Source organism: Gorilla gorilla, chromosome 10 (assembly GCF_029281585.2).
Source record: "Gorilla gorilla gorilla isolate KB3781 chromosome 10, NHGRI_mGorGor1-v2.1_pri, whole genome shotgun sequence".
NCBI lineage: Eukaryota > Metazoa > Chordata > Mammalia > Primates > Hominidae > Gorilla > Gorilla gorilla.
In genome coordinates this window covers 96,213,026-96,225,715 of record NC_073234.2, presented here as the reverse complement: position 1 = coordinate 96,225,715, position 12,690 = coordinate 96,213,026, and the positions used below count along the sequence as shown (strand labels likewise).

At 35.4% G+C, this 12,690-nt stretch overlaps 1 protein-coding gene and 1 long non-coding RNA gene across 2 annotated transcripts in view; one reads left to right on the top strand and one right to left on the bottom strand.

Annotated features, from left to right (window-relative positions):
* LIN7A (lin-7 homolog A, crumbs cell polarity complex component) overlaps positions 1–12,690 on the top strand; it is a 145,541-nt gene that overhangs the window by 55,837 nt on the left and 77,014 nt on the right. The gene's annotated exons all lie outside the window — the stretch shown is intronic.
* The window catches only part of LOC129525963 (uncharacterized), a 95,535-nt gene continuing 91,146 nt past the window's right edge, over positions 8,302–12,690 (bottom strand). Inside the window, exon 3 of the long non-coding RNA XR_010129373.1 lies at positions 8,302–8,426. This is a non-coding gene — a long non-coding RNA (uncharacterized lncRNA). The remainder of the gene's footprint in view (positions 8,427–12,690) is intronic.

Below are 12,690 nucleotides of genomic sequence, written 5' to 3'. Positions count from 1 at the left end.
CCTATATATCCAATAAAATATGTACCTATGTATGTAGTTCTTGATCATTCAAAAAATGCAATATTTTTAAATGGATGGCTCCAAATTTTCAGATAGATGTTAACACGTTGTAGTGGTTGTAGAAAAAGGCAACCAGCATAAAAAGATATCTGGATACCTTGTTAGATGACAAGAAGTTAAGAACTTGGTGATATTCAGCCACATAAAGAGAAAAGTAATGTGTAACATAAGATTTACCACCCAATAGTTGATGGGATAAAGGGCAAGAGAATTAACCATGCCAGAACACAGGATGAAAAATGGAAGAATCCAGATAACCAAGGATAACTAGAAATACACAACTATTACAAATGGGCTCATTTGTAATACAGGAAACTTCCTATATAACAACAGCAGAGATTAGATGCTATATTTCAGATCACGTTATAAAAGGGATATTTTAGTTAAAGATCATATACTGACTTTATGTTGTAGGTTAAGTAAGAGCAAACATATATATATGTGTGTGTACATATATATGTGTGTGTGCATATATATGTGTGTGTACATATATATATATAACAGCTTTATTTTGTTTGCTTTTTGTGCAAAAAATTGTTTATGGTAAAATATGTTTTTTAATGTATTTAATGTTTTAATATTTTTATTGTTTTAAAATATTTTAATGTTTTCCTTTAAACATGGACAGAGTAGCATGTATTTTTTCGCATAAAGTTACTATCCTTGCACAATGACATCTGGAATGGCACTGCATTCATCAAAATTAATGAAAATGCATCTGACATTATGTTTGTGCATATCTCTTTCTGTTCACATTAAACTTAGCTTAAGTTGGCAAATGTCAGAGAAAAGAAAGCTGATGGCTCCTACATTTCCTTTGATTTTATTTGCATTGCTAAATGTGATGGGACACAAAAGCCAGACTGTTTCTTGTGTGATAAGTTTCCTGCCAATGATAGGATGAAGTCAAGAAAGCTTATTTCTGAGCATCCTGAAAATAAATCACACAATATAGATTTTTTTCCCCTGGAGAAGAAGTTCAATTTTAAAAGGATGGAAATTTACCAAAACTTATATTTGCACTAACATGAAACTTTTGACATGTTTCCAATCAAAAGAAACCATAAATAACTGGAGAAAGCTTTATCATTTCAAGTACTCTAGAAATGCTTGAGCTGGTTGGTTGCTTAGAATAAAAAAAAATTAATAGCACCTCTGTTCACTTGATAGAACCTACTCTTGAACTCTGGTATTTTGCCAATATTTCAAAGCCAGTTATAGTGAAAATAACAGCTGTGGCATTCCCATTTGGCATGCAACTGAGTGAAAACTATGATTGTTTCAGTAAAACTCTGATTTTTATCTCTCACCTGAATGTCGATGTGTGTGTGTGTGTGTGTGTGTGTGTGTTGCCTCCTCCCAACAGAGTTTATCAAGCAAAACTCCTAATGGAACAAAAATCTTGATACTGCAAGTACATATGGAGTACATATAGAGTTTCTTTATGCAAGATCCAGCGTAATTAATCTGGTGAAGACAGAGGTTCCACTTTTCATAGAGACATATTGCCCTCACCATCAGCATGCATTCCTGTGAAAGACACCGATAATTATTCTAAAAATATGCTTTGCCTGCTCTGTTAAAATAATTTCACAGACATAGCCAGAAATCTAGAGTTTCAAAAGTTTTTATTTAGGAATGAAGCAAAATGTATTATTTTTACCATCAGAAGTTTTTTGGCTTTCCAATGAATAAGTGTTAATGCACTTGGCTGAACTTGGGTCAGACATTTCATTTTATCTATTTTTTAAGTAAAAGAGAGCTGAATCTTAAAACAATTTGACAAGAGAGGTTTATTCATGGATGGACTTCCTTGTAGATGTTAGGTCAAAAAAAATGAGGCTAGTCTTTCAATTTCAGATTTTCTGGTCTAGTAGGGTGGCTCTGGAAACAACTGTCATTTTGGAGGAAGAAATTAGAGGTAAAATCTTGTGACCTTTCCATTGACATGAAAGTGCTGAAAGAAAGACTTTAGTGAGGGCAAGGGAGTTGAAAATGAGAAAGACATGTCAGTTTATCCATGGAGAAGATCTACAAACATCTGTAAAGACTACAAAACTCTTTTAAAGGTTATTTCTGCTTAGACTACATAAAATTGAAAGCATTCAAACATCTTCCCTTGCTGACAAAGGCTGCATTGTTGACACTAAGCTTTCCAAAAATAATTTCATTTGACTGGAGGACAAAGGGTTTCATAGAACCTGAATTCACCCTGAAGTATCTTGGAGAAAGCTCAGGTGTCTTGATAAAAGTCTGCTCTGCTCCGACTGATAGGGAATTTAATTCTGTTTGATACTGAAAGCTGTGTGAGCTGCAACTTTGAGCACATAGTGCTATTAAAACAGACGAAAAATTGTTTGGATACTAAAAATAACACTGATATTTTCCTATAAAGGAAGGCTCAGTCTAAATTTTAACTTCTTCCTTTTTTTTTTTTTTGGGGGGTGGGGGGGTGCTGCTCCACAGACACAGCAGGGCTATCCCATAGGCAAAGTGTTCCAGAGTAGCCTAAATTTTAACTTCTTACTAAGCCAAATAAAACAGCCTTCTCATTGAAAACTATTTTAAGCAGAATCTATGTTTTCTTTTTTTATATGATTTGGTTAGTAATTTGCATTTATGTTTTATTTAGAAAGAGGTCATCAATTTTTACAAGAAAAATGAGTCACATAATTATTTGTAAAATGTGAAATAACTCAATGTCAAATGCAAGCAAATAAATAAATGACATGAACATTTACACACATGAGTGGATTTTTCTTGGGATAACTTCACAAACTTCATTAGATTTTCTAGTGTCCATGATATCTCCTCTCTCTCCCACCCCCTCCTACCCCCAAATAAAGACTAATTAATAAGGGACTATAATATCAGTTGAGAAACACTGCTCCACTAGGTAGTTAGTCTCCTGTGATCCTTCCAGTTCTGTGAATCTATAGTTACATAGCAAGCAATCTATGCTTTTCTTCACATAGATTGCATCTACATGAAAGGCTGAGCATGTATGGATACTTGGAATATGTAACTGTGTGAGACTGTGTGAATGGGGTAAGAAAGACAAGTGCTATGAAGATTTTTAAATTGATAAAAATAATACTACAGAATAAATGTACTTGTGAGAGGTGAAGCCAGCTGGACTTTTGGATCGTGTGGGGACTTGGAGAACTGTTCTGTCTTACAAGAGGATTGTAAAATGCAACAATCAGTGCTCTGTAGCTAGGATTGTAAAACACACAAATCAGTGCTGGGTGGCTAGCTAGAGGTTTGTAAAATGCACCTTTCAGCACTCTGTAAAAACGCACCAATCAGCTCTCTGTGGCTAGAGGTTTGTAAAATGGACCAATCCGTGCTCTGTAAAATGGACCAATCAGCACTCTGTAAAATGGACCAATCAGCAGGACATGGGCGGTGACAAATAAGGGAATAAAAGCTGGCCACGTCCGCCAACAGCAGCAACCAGGTCAGATCCCTTTCCGTTTTGCGGAAGTGTTGTTCTTTCTCTCTTCAGAATAAATCTTGCTGCTGCTCACTCTTTGGGTCCGTGCCACCTTTAAGAGCTGTAACTCTCACCGCAAAGGTCCATGGCTTCATTCTTGAAGTCAGCGAGACCACAAACCCACCAGCAGGAACAAACTCCAGACACACTTGTTTTATTCAATTTTCTGAGAATATAATTTATCATTTTATCAGAGGAATTACAAAAAGAGAATGACTACATCACCCATTGGGAACAGAATTTTAAAGTATAGTTATAGTTCTATTTCTGCAGCTTTCCCTGAGTAAAGACACATTTTTAATGATGTGTAGAGAGTGTTTGAACATCAACATGTCACTTTCTGGCAGCAAGTACAGGAATCATCTTAGACTATAATTGCACTAACGGGTCAGTGATCTTAAGGATATCTAAACAGACCCTTAAAAATCGCCTATAATGACTCTGAAGGCTGTTAGTGTCATTATTGGGTAAATACTCAGCCCAAGCGTTTCTATTTGCTATTACAAATGATAAAATAAACAGTGCGTATTTCCAGAAGCTTATAATTACATGTACTTACACAGTAGTTCAAAATAATAGAGTCCTTGGAGAAGTTGTGTTTTATATCAGTCAGATAGAGTGAACATTCTGTCTTCTGTTGAGATCACAGGACTGGAAATCAGAACTTCTATTTTTGGCACCACGGATGACAACCGGTTTTTTTTTTTTTTCTTCCCAGTGCACAAGTCATTTAACCTTTTCTTGCTTGAATGTTCCAACAAAAATGGAGAGAAAGAAGTTCATTTGTACAAGCCATCTAAAATGAATGTTAAGTTACAAATAGACATTTTTAAGCCAGTTTGCTGTTATTCCCTGGGGGTAATTTGCATGTAAAAAGAGGTGAACTTAGTATCATTCATAGTTCAAATATATGCAAGGCAATTACTAGCTTACTCTCTTCCTTTCTTCTTCCCTCTCTTCCTTCTTTTCTTCCTTTTTTTGTCTCATAGGGAAATATAGATTTAGGGCTGAAAACTGATCCCAGCTTTTTTCATTATTTCCTTGCTTTTATTTGTATATAGTCTGATTGCAGTATTTTTTCCTAAAATATATTTATTTTAATTTTATTTGTTTAAAATGTTATAAAGAGATAACCATACTGTTGAAATATTTGGGGAATGTTCTCTTTCACTTACTATAATGCTGCTAAGATTCCATAATTTTTGCATTGTTGTGGTTCATTCGCTTTGGCTGCTGTGTGATATTCCATTGTATGAAGATATCACAGTTTATAAAATCACTGTCTCTTATAGATGGACATTTGAGTTATTTCCAGATTTTCACTATCTTGGTTGGTACTACTATTAACATACATGTGTCTCTGGTTAGATGACCAAGGCTTCTCTGGGGTATTTGTGTACATGTGGAATTTCTGGGTCATGAAGTATAAGAATATTTAACTTTTTTTTTTTTTGAGACAGAGTCTCTCTCTGTTGGCCAGGCTGGAGTGCAGTGGCATGATCTCGACTCACTGCAACCTCTGCCTCCTGGGCTCAAGCAATTCTCCTACCTTAGCCTCCCCAGTAGCTGGGATTACAGGCATGTGCCACCATGCCCAGCTAGTTTTTGTATTTTTAGTAGAGACGGGGTTTCATCATGTTGGCCAGGGTAGTCTCGAACTCCTGACCTCAGGTAATCCGCCCGCCTCGGCCTGTGCTGGGATTACAGGCATGAGCCACCGCGCCCGGCCAAGAATATTCAACTTTAAGAGACTACGTCAAACAGTTTTCAAACTTGATTAGTCCAATTTATACACTGTCAAACAATGTATAATTGCGGATCCATATTACCTCCAACACTTGTATATGAGACATTTAAATTTTCACCAATGGAATGTACAATGCAATGGGGTCTTATTGCAGTTATCATTGGTGTTTACTTGATCAGTCGATTGTTGAATATATCCTTTTGGCCATATGTGTTTCTTTTTCTGTGAAACATCCTTTCATGTGTTTTTCTACTAACTTGGGCTTTTACATATTCTTATGTAGTCTTGTTAGTAGTTTTTTTGGGTGGTTTATATAGTGGATATATTCTCTTCCTTTGTAACTTGTCTTCAAGGTATCATTCATGAATAAAATTCTCAATTTTAAATGCTCACATTGCTCTTGTTTAAAATATGCTTTTTGGGTATCTCACTTCAGAAATCTTTCCCTACCCCAGTGTCTGAAAGATATTTACCTTTATTGCGTACTGAAGTTTTCCTAGTCTGTCACCTTACTATCCATCGTAGTCTCCACATAGGCATCTGTTTCTAGGTTCTCATCCCTTCATTACTATTTAACTCATCTGTGAGAGCCAAGGGAATGAGTTTGGGGAACAGGGGTGGCACATAGTTTTGATCCTAGCTACTTGTGATCCCAGCTTTTGTCTCAGTGGGAGATTTCAATTTGTTTCTGTCGCTCTCTCTCTCTGTCTCTCTGTCTGTCTCTCTCTTTCTCTCTGTGTGTGTGTGTGTGTGTATAAAAATAATAAAACCAAGGAGCTCATGGATAAATGTATAATGATGAGTATGTGCCATAAACTAAAGGTCATGTTGATTCCAATTCTGTTCTTTGCACATGAGATCCAAAGGGGGCAAAAATGTAATAGAATACAGCCTACTGCTCTCAAAACAGAACAGTTTCAAATCTATAATTTGTGGATCTCTATCTATCTTATTAAAGTTAATTAAAGATTTAAGTAATAGTCATCTACCTTATTAGACTGAAGGTGGAAAATGTCTATTTTAATCATAACAGAAAATTAGTACCTAGCATGATATCAGCCAAATAATAAGCATTTAATAAATATTTGTTGGGTCCATGGAAGAATTCCTTAAGATGACTCATTTTTATTAGTAGGCAAACATATCTTTGATTTTCATAAATCTTGTATTATCAAATGGGACTCTGAGCTCATAGAAATCGCAGACAAAACATGCTAACATTTCTAGTTCAGATTAACATCTTACATTAAAATGGCTTCCACCCTTGAAAAGTGATCTGTAATTAGAGCCAAATTTTCAGGGTTCTTTATGTATTTGCATAAATATGTACGTTCTTATGAATGTGCAGATATGTAACACATGAGTTTCGTGTAGTAAATGTATAAAAGTTGGTAATGTATACAGGGTTAAAAGGAACCATAGAAAGCACCTAGTGCTATGCTTTCTTTGCCTTTGGGAAATCATAGACTTCTTTGTGAATCAGGTAAAATTATGGGCTTTTTTTTCCAGAAAAAATGTACATGTGCAAATATTTTTATTAAAAATTCAGGGGGTTGGTAAATCTGAGACTGATCGATTTGGTACCTTCACCTACTGTAAATGTAATTTTATGGATAAGAAAATAAGATACAGAAAGTTTAAGTGGTCTTTCAACCTAGTTAGTGCCTGAGTTAGCACCAGAACCAAAGTATCCCAGGTCCCAGTCTAGTTCTAGTTTTACTTGTTATGGGTAATAGCTAAAACAGAACATTCTGGAATGTGGGAATAATGAAATAGTATTTTGTTTTTGTTTCGTTTGTTTGTTTGTTTTGAGACAGAGTCTCGCTCTGTCACCCAGGCTGGAGTGCAGTGGTGCCATCTCGGCTCACTGCAAGCTCTGCCTCCTGGGTTCATGCCATTCTCCTGCCTCAGCCTCCCGAGTAGCTGGGACTACAGGTGCCCGCCACCATGCCCGGCTAATTTTTTCTATTTTTTAGTAGAGACGGGGCTTCACCGTGTTAGCCGGGATGATCTCGATCTCCTGACCTCATGATCCGCCTGCCTCAGTCTCCCAAAGTGCTGGGATTACAGGCGTGAGCCACCGCGGCCAGCTGAAACATTATTTTAATGCTTGTCAGTAATGAGTTAAAATAGGAAAATTGCACCATGATTCCCATCTCCACAATACCTATTCATATATGTTCCATTTGTACCAACAACAAGGATTTTTAAAATATAAGCCTTTTAGTCCTTTCTTTGCCTCAGTTAACACAACACAATATATTGTCTTTTGGTATTCTATTTTCTCATATATTTGTTATTCAAGTTTTCAAGAAACAATGTAAAAAATTTAGTTACTAATCATTGTATAATTGGCATTATTTCATCAAAACAGTTATGACATTTTCAGAAAATTTCAGCCCTTTCTGGAATAATTTAGTATTTTTAAGTCCAAACTTTAGCAAATGTATTTCTGGATCTACCACAAATATGCATGTCTATTTAAATGTGCCCATAGTTCTTTTCTTAGTAAGTTAGCACTAAAGGCAGAAAAACCATTTTCAACCAATAGCCACAGAGTTAGGAAAAAAGCCTATTTTCTTAAATAGAGAGAAAAGAAATCTGTGACATGTAATCTTGTTATCCCAAACTACCTTGTTTTTCCCATGTCAACCTGTTCACCATGTAATAAGTGACTCCTAGGCTTTATTAAGCCCGATACTTGGAAACTTTTGAACTACATTTTCTATTTCCCAGATCAACAGTAGGACATCTCAGACGTATCCTACTGCCTAAAGTCCAGCCCAAGAGTACTTTGCTGCCTATTCCCTATTTGCTAGCACCTAGAAATGCAGCTACAGAACCCAGCCCTACCAGTTGTAGGGCAAAATAGCAGTAGTTTAAGAGGCATCTTTCCCAATGTTTCAGGGACTGTGGAAAAAAAAAAAAAAGCAAACATAAAAATCAGATAAACGAGTAACCAACCAAACAATAAAAAAAAATATAAGAAACCATTTACCTTAGAATAGTCCAGGTGAGGGATTAGAGACCCCCCCAGTAACATACCTCTTCCTCTTTTCAATCTTGCTTCTGGAAACATGGGCCAGTGACCAGTGGCATTAATGACAGATAAATCGTTGAGGTCTAGATAGCCAACAAAAGCATAACCTTGTTGACAGTGCACAGGTGTACATTTTTCATGTTAAATGCAAAGATATTCCTCTCTTATTTCAAATCAGAATGTTTTATTCTTACTTTCTTTCTTTTTTTTTTTCTTAGAGACAGGGTCTCGCTCTATTGCCCAGGCTGGAGCACAGTGGTGTCATCATAACTCACTTCAGCCTCAAACTCCTGGGCTCAAACAGTCCTCCTACCTCAGCCTCCTGAGTAGTTAGAACTACAGGCTTGTGCAACCATGCCCCGCTTAATTTTTAAAAATTGTTTGTGGAGACAAGGTCTTGATATGTTGCCCAGGCTGGTCTTGAACTCCTGGGCTCAAGTGACCCACCCGGCTCTACCTCCCAAAGTACTGGGATTACAGATGCGAGCCACTGTGCTTGACCTGTTCCTCTGTTTTAAGGTCAGGAAAGGAGAGGGGGGATTAGCCTTTCTGGAACCAAATAGATTAGGTTATTTTTCTTTCACTGATTTCCCTAACGTTTGCTTCACACCTCTTCCTACACAATTTTCAGGTCTTACCAACCTGGAGCTCTCAACAGGCACAGCAGCCATAAAAAGAGAACAGTGCCACACACATCTTTCTAAAGAATACTCAGGGCTAACTGTTCTGAGGAATATAAGCCCATATGGAGACAATGTGGAGAAGTTTACTGGCAGTCAAGCAAAATTAAAGAATTCTACCTTACAGTGAATCTGATCAAAACAATATTCTGTTAATTTTCCTCTGTGACCACCTGCTTAGCTGTCAGTTATTGTTGACTCTGTATTTTAGAAAGTGAACTGCAACTGGATTCTATAAAAATTTCTTTGAAAATCATTTGATCTCTTCATATATGGGACAGTAATTATTTTGTCTCCAGGACAGAGCCAACTACTGCCGCATGTTGAGAGAATTGAGAATGCTAGACATTAACTGAGTAAATTAGATTTTTCTAAACAAACTATAAAATATGTCTTTCCTCCAAATGTGACAAAGAATTTTGTCAAGTATATTTCAATGAAAACTAAAAATTAAAATAGCCAGATGACAAGGTTGGAATAAATTTAAGGTCTTAGAAAATTATGAATACACTATAATAGCTCAACAGAACTTCTCAATAATAAATGTTTTAAATGTTTGAAGACAGTCCCATGAGAGGGCAGTAATTTATAAATTACTATGGTTGAGGAGTTTGTAATTATGAGTGTGATTCAAATCACATTGTTGATAGTTCATGAAAAATATCTTGTCAAGCATAAGCAATTATTTAAACAATAGTTAAGAGGAAGAGATTCATTTAGAATATTCATTTGCCTTAATTAATTTTGGCTCATCATTATAGCTGAGGGAGGACTTTTTCAAGATCTCCATGACTTAAGGACTGCAAGTAATAGAACTGCTGAATCATGCTTTATATTCAAATTTTCATCTTAGAAATGATAAACTTGGGTAATAAAGAGTTGACTTAAAATGTTGATTTAATCACAATGGCATAAAAATAAATGAAATTGATTATTGTTCCAATTATGGCTTTATAATGCTTTTATTGCCAGATGCAAAGAAAAAAAAATTGAAGTGTCCAGTACTTGAAGATGTAACTATACAAACATATTTTCTTCGACTTGAATTTCTATGTAATGAAAATTGAACTCTGTTAAGCTACAGGTTTAAAAAATTGTCAAAACAGTTATGCTATCTTTAGTTAGCTAAATAGGCATAATGAGCTAACAGTGAGAAAAATACTTTAAATATCAACTAATATTCTTATATTTTATAAAATATTTCTATTTTGTAGAAGTTAAAAAATGTTTTCCTCATTGAATTCCTAGTGATAAAAAGGTTTACATTTGTCTGTTACAAGATTCTAGAAATATTTTTACCATCAATACTTATATTTAGTTGTGAAAGTTGCTTTACAATAAATGCTTAATTCAAAACGAGTTTACAAGCAAAATATTTATGAATTAGTCTCTATCTGGCTGTTTTGTTTATTCAATGCCAAATATTCTGATATTTAAAAGTATTTGTTTTCTTTTGATAAAGCAATATTTATAATGGTTAGAAAAACATGCTTATTGAAGTATATTTCAGTGTGTTTGGGATTGATATACATAATGACAACTAAAAAAAATGTAAGATGAGTAGGTTTCCTCAATGCAATAGCTAATTTGAATATATAAAACTATTTAATTGGATTTAAAAGCAGTTGCAATATAATTAAGCTTGTTGACTTGCTTTCCTAATAGAGAAATACCTTTTACAGATACTATTTCAGACACTGCAATTCAATATACATAATTTCATTTTAATGTAACAAGTTATTTAGGAAATACACTCACTATATGTTGTGTGTTAACTCCAAGGGACATTTCCTATTACCCATTCTTTTCCATTACGTCACCTTTGACTTGGTTTTTTAAAGCAAAATAACCACAGATATATTCTCTTTTTACCTCTCATCCCATTCTTTATCCTCTAATGTGGCAGGAAGAGGAAAAAAAGCTGAATTTGATGGGTATATTTCCCGCACTATTTTCAGCCTGAGATGTCTTAATTTTGTCTAACAAACACTGACTCCTTCAAAAATGTAGCAGTTACTACTTTTATGACCTTGGGGCTTAGATCATTTCTATTTGAATGCTTTTTACATTTACAGCAGAATTTTGCATTGACCTTTCCCTGAGGTATACAAATAATTCCTTAGCATCTTTGCTGTTTAAATAATATGAACATATTACATTTGAAGTTTTCACATACAAAGGTAAATTTGGCCCAAAATTTGTGAATGTGAATGTACCTACCATAGTACAACAAAATATCTTTCCCTATGCAAAGAAATATTAACTTTCAACTTGGAGCTAGCACCTGGAGGAGCACTCTGATGTTCTTGACTCCACTATAGATAGTCTGGCCATAGTCTTGGCTCAACAGTTTTCTCCTGTTCATAATTTCTGGTTACAAGAGACTTTGTCTACCCCTTTGTGGTCTCCCAGTAATCTGTAGATGAGGGTACCAAACATATAGAAGGTATTTGTGATGGCAGTTATGATTTAGTGTATCTTTGGAACATTTATTCAGTCCTCCATGTTGTTATAAGAAGAACGGAAGTGATGAGACCTCTGTGCTCCCCACTTCTGTTCATCTTACAACTTCTTGTTCTCCATGCTTTGCCCAGGACATGCCCAGTATTTGTATGTCTATCAGTTCCAATCATGTGGACTTGCACAATTCACCTTTCTTCTTATTGAAAGAGAGAGTATACTTACATTAGTAATAATTCTGAAAATTCTCAAGGATACCAAGTAATATTATTTAATCCACACTTTAGGGGAGTCGTTCATTTTGTATTCATCCAAGATTTAAATATTTATTATTAAATTCCCTGGCAAATGGCAGTGTTTTAAGGAAGGACCAGCTTTTTATAATATGCTTGGATGCACTAATTGTGATAATGATGGAACAAGATTTCCCCTAACATATTCTTTGTCATGTTGTGCCTTTATCACAGGGAGGACATACCATGTGCATTGAGATCCTAGGAGAAGCCCACTCTATTAGGAATTAGGGAAGTTTCCAGAGCCTTGCAACCAGCAAGTTTTTTCTCCTTAAGTTAAATATACCATATCTTTCTTTTAACTTTCCTCATATGTCATGGTTTCCAATCCTTTAAAATATCTGGCTAGCTTTCTCTCCATGATCTCCAAAATTCATGAGAAATTCTTCTTGGAAGTATCTGACTCTATAATTTTATATTTTGTATGCGAAATATAAAACATGCAACACTGTTAGGGTAAGTCATGTTCAGTTACCCAATTGTTGAGCCAGAGTTGAGAGCATTCAAGTGTTGCCTTGTCTTAAACTAAAAAGAAGACTATTTGCAAAAAAAGAAAAAAAAAAACATTGGCGTAATGTGGTTGAGTTATGCTCTTAGTAGTTATATAGACATTTAAATCTCTGACAATACCTATACTATTTTTGGATATCTATTTCTTAGAATCCTCAAAAATACATGTTATTCCATGAAATGATTCCCAACAGTTTTAAATTAAGTATATGTCTATTCTGAGGTCTCCTGAGGTGTGATAAAAAGAAGTCAGAGGGTGCCAATGGACATGGTTTTCTGCCCACACTTCTGCAGATCTTTGCCAAGCCTCTCCTGTGGTGCTCAGATGGAGTGCAGTGCCTTCTGCCTGAAGATGAATCCACCCCCAGCCAACTAAGCAATCCAACCAGGCAGTTTGAGCTGGT